The sequence below is a fragment of the Lygodium microphyllum genome, chromosome 10 (genome assembly GCF_053477565.2).
Source record: "Lygodium microphyllum isolate KBCC chromosome 10, Lygodium_microphyllum_v1.1.10, whole genome shotgun sequence".
In the NCBI taxonomy this organism is placed as follows: Eukaryota; Viridiplantae; Streptophyta; class Polypodiopsida; order Schizaeales; family Lygodiaceae; genus Lygodium; species Lygodium microphyllum.
In genome coordinates this window covers 7,340,202-7,344,998 of record NC_141144.1, presented here as the reverse complement: position 1 = coordinate 7,344,998, position 4,797 = coordinate 7,340,202, and positions in this window count along the sequence as shown.

The window sequence follows — 4,797 nt, the reverse complement described above, 5'->3', positions numbered from 1 at the left end:
GGATTCCCTTGGATTCTGATACAAATTGCATGGCTTTTAAAATTAAGGTGTAAGTTATAGTACATGAATTAAAAAAGGAGATAGATGTTACTTCCAATTGGAGTCTAAAGAATGTGAGGGATACCTTGGAGTTGCGAGACAATGCATTCCCTGGATATAAGTTCAAAGGCAATAGTAAAACAATTAGGAAAAGAGTTGAATGATCTTTCTCTTGTATGAGTTGTTTGCCTCCCACAATTGTAAGTTTTGAGCCATAAATATGAAAATGTTATAGTACCTCATCATGTTGATTGACATTGTTAAAAAGATATCATTCAGTACAAATGCATAAGCCATTGTGAAGCAAGTTGCCTTTTGAATCTATAGAAATTTTTTTATTACATTTACATAGTACAAAAAGCTATTGATTACATCACGAGTTACAAAATTGAAGTGAAAATATATAAGGATGCAAAATAATAAAGCATCCTCCAAGTTTCTATTTGCATCTATATTTCTTCTATCTCCGGCACCTTCTCATTATTTGACATTGTAACTTCTTCGTCACTTTTTGCAAAAATCTCTAGTCTCCTCATAGGGGCTTTTTTCTTTAGATGCTAGAAGAATTTGACTTTGACATGTACTCTCTTCTCTTTAGGCTTAAGAGGAGATAGATTAAACTTCATAGGAGAAAGTGTTAGCATTCCTTTCTTTTTGAAGTTTGCCTTACTAGTCTTTACAAATGACTCTTGCCCTTGATATTACCATTGCCCTTACCCTTAGTTGAAGATTTCTCTGGAGACGAGTTGCAATTGACAGTTGATTTTGGTAAGTTCCTAAACCACCATCATTCTTTGTTTACCATTTGCATCATGTGTAGCATAGCTCCATGGAAAGTACACTTTTCAATGTTCCTAATGCACATGATGGTCCTTTGCTTTTTTGACATTGAACCTCCATAGTCTTAAACTACATCCACATGTGCCTCATATTGTTCTTTTACTTCTTATATGCATTGTAGTACATTCACATTTTGTTCCATTTGAATGTCATCTTCCTCCTCTTCTAATCTCACATTGAGGTCCACATTCACATTCCTCGTATGATGTGTGTATGATCTAGACCTTGCATTTGGAATATCACTATCCCCAACACTATTAGGCATATCCTTTGTTGATTTTCTCTTTCACATAAAAGCCATTGAGAGGCTTAATTGTTGAGAATCCGTTTTAGCGTGCCCAATTCCTCTTGAGAAGGCCATAACTTCAAATGCAGCTAGTCACTATCAATAACAAAAAGCTCATAAGCTTCAACTAAATAAATAACTTTCAACTATCAATAACAATAACCTCATAAGCTTCAATTAAACAAATATCTTTCAAAGGTCATATAGACTATTTTATGTCATACATATCTCAATAAGATCAAAGTTTTACCCCTCCATCTCAAAGAAAAGCTGTTTCATTTCTTAGTCAAATTGGGATCATAACTACCATACTTTTTCTATGAAAAATGACAAATAAAAGAAAGATGAGGATATCCTTGATGGTAAATGTAGAGAAAAAGAAATTTCTTATTTGGAAACCTTGTCATTGAGATTCCACCATGAAGATATATTAACTTTTTTGAAGACACAATGATGGAGCATACAACTATAAGGTGTATACTAGTATGTGATTATTCCAACTCATTTTTCTAATGTCATGAATTAGTTTAGAAGAATGATGACATGATACATAATTCTTATATATATTACTACACAATAGTCCAACTTATGCATAATCAACATGGTTACTACTATAAGGATTTTCTTATCTAAGCCACCATGTGAGTCATTTGACCAAGGATACCAATCAGAAGATTTTGAGTACCTATATTTCAGGGTTACATGTAAATATTTGATTATATATGACAATCACTCTAAAAAACTTTCCTAAAAAAGGGAACTAGTTGAATATCTCTTCTTGCTAAGTGATATGACTACTATGGACAGTGACTTTATAGTTGAGTCTTCTAGATTGACTAAGGTTCTAACTCCATTTTTTATCCTTATGAATTGTGTAAGGCTTTGGCCTTAGTTTATTTGGATTATTCCTTAATAGTATACTTTTATTCAATCCACTAGGTCAAGCACTTTTTATATAGAAAATAAACATGCTTTTTATACCACCAAATTTAATGGTGATGTTAAGAATGTTAAAATAGGGTGTCTTTGGTTTTCTCTAGCATTTGCTACTTAAAATAAGAAGTCTTTGGATGAATGTGATAACTCTAGACAATGTGGTATAGTTCAAAGTTCTAATGACTTAGAATAACTTTTGCATCCATAGGGCTTATGTTACACTTAAATAAACTAACATTTGTTCAATCCTAAGCAACTTTAATTAAGGTGATCTTAAAGTTGCATAAACATATAACAATTAATGACTAGTTAAGCTAGATGACTCACCTATGAGCCCTTAGATGGCTTGATTGACTATTACCTTCCAACCTAGATCTGCATTGAAGTAAATTGTCTCTCTCACTCTTCTATAATAAACTTCAATAATGTGGATGCTCCAATGGACCTCTACAACAAAGTGTTAGTTATTTATTTAAACCTTAATGGTAATAAAGATTTAGTAGAACAATATTTAAATAAGTTCCTTTTTTGCTGTAGGCACAATACCTCATTACTTTTATCAACATATCTATGACCTCTAGATGCCAAACATTCCCATTACATTAGGTAATAAAGATGAGTAAGTAGCCACTACTAGTAGTCTAAAACTAACAATATACATGTGTTATAAATTAAATTCCAAAAGTCGACTTGGTGGATTATGGATAATCAGATGGGATGGTGAGAATGAATCAAATTCTCAAATTTTGGGGTGGTGGGCAATCGGCACTTAGGCAAAGTTAAACAATTAGAATTGGCTAATTTGGATGGCCTATTTTGTGGTGGTGTGGAGTAGATAGGAACTTGGAAGACTCCATAGCAAGTACTCAAGGTCGGGTAGGCTCCCGCGACTCAAAGCATTGAAGGCGAGTAGTGCCATAAAATTGTTGGACTGAACCATTCATTCATTGCATGCGACTCGGCGAGTAGCAACGCCCTCAGCCCTCATTCAAAAGCATAGATTGGAGTCGTCGAGCCCTCTCCTATAATTAAGCATGCTCGCTCGTACATGGCAAGATGCATTTTGCGCAGCAGCGCTGCACGCCAAATTTGCTTTGCTTGCTTCGACGTTCGAAGTATATTGTTTGTTTCATATAAATTAATATATATCGTCATGCATCACGAATAGACTATTATAGGTCACGGACGTTTGGCCGAGCATTTTTCAATAATCATAAATTATGAAGATTACCAAGGCTTTAGCTTTACGATTCATTCTTTGGAATTATAGTGCTATTTCATTTCATTTCATCTATACTACATTATTATTTGAGCTACAGGTTCGAGAGGTGTCAAAGCACCAGGGACCTAGCTCCCAAACCAAACCAAGGTGCCATTAATTGCTCACATGATTGGGGATAGAGAACGTGGTCATTAATCACTTACATGATTGGGTTAATCTCTCACATGATTGGTGGCAAGGAGAAACATGGTCTCTTTCCACCACCTCTTCCTCTCACTCTCACTCTCACTCTCACTCTTACTCACGAGCATCAGGCAGGAGCAGAACAGGAGCATGTAGCAGGAATATCAGCAGTGTGCAGAGGGTCAGGCAGGTTAGTCCTCTCTCTCTCTCTCTCTCTCTCTCTCTCTCTCTCAGGATGTATTTTTGTTTAGTCATTTCTATCTCTCACATGTCGACACACAGAGACACACACACATACTCACTCACACACACTCTCTCTCTCTCTCTTTCTCTCTTCCAAAACCAACAGTCCGTGACTACCACGCTCTTCAGTCCCGTAGCGCTGCTCTCATTCAGCAGCCTCTCTCAGTCTGGCAATCTCTCTCTCTCTCTCTCTCTCTCTCTCTCTCTCTCTCTCTCTCTCTCTCTCTCTCTCTCTCGTAGTAGTAGTAGTAGTAGTAGTAGTAGTAGCAGTAGTAGTAGTAGTAGTAGTAGTAGTAGTAGTAGTAGTAGTAGTAGTAGTAGTAGTAGTAGTAGTAGTAGTAGTAGTAGTAGTAGTAGTAGTAGTAGTAGTAGTAGTAGTAGTAGTAGTAGTAGTAGTAGTAGTAGTAGTAGTAGTAGTAGTAGTAGTAGTAGTAGTAGTAGTAGTAGTAGTAGTAGTAGTAGTAGTAGTAGTAGTAGTAGTCCGTGGGGGGGCAACAGGTGGATTGTCAGGTGGCACAGGTGACCATGAGGTGGACTGTCAAGTCAACGGCAGGGCATCGCAGACCGTGAGGTGGACTGTTAAGTCAACGGCAGGGCATCGCAGACGAAGTCCCGCAGAGGGAGAGAGAGAGTGTGTGTCTGTGTGTGTGCCATGTGGCAGACTGTCCCGCGGGGAGGTCGGTAGCCTCTCCTCTGTTTGGTAGTCTCTCTCTCTCTCTCTCAATCGTAGTTAGTGGGGGGCAGCAGGTGGACTGTCAAGGCCCTACGGATTGTCCCGCGGAGGGGGAGAGAGAGAGTGTGTGTGTGTGTGTGTTGGGAGAGTGAGTGAGTGAGTGTGTGTGTGTGTTAGTAGCTTAGTTTTGTTAGGTTAGTTAGTTAGCTTAGTAGGTTAGCTTAGTTAGGTTAGGTGAGGTTAGTTAGCTTAGTTAGGTTAGGTTAATTTTTAATTATTTAGTTATTAGTAGCTTAGGTAGGTTAGATTAGTTAATTTTTAATTGTCAGTTGTTAGTAGCTTAGTAGGTTAGGTTAGTTAGTTAGTAGCTTAGTA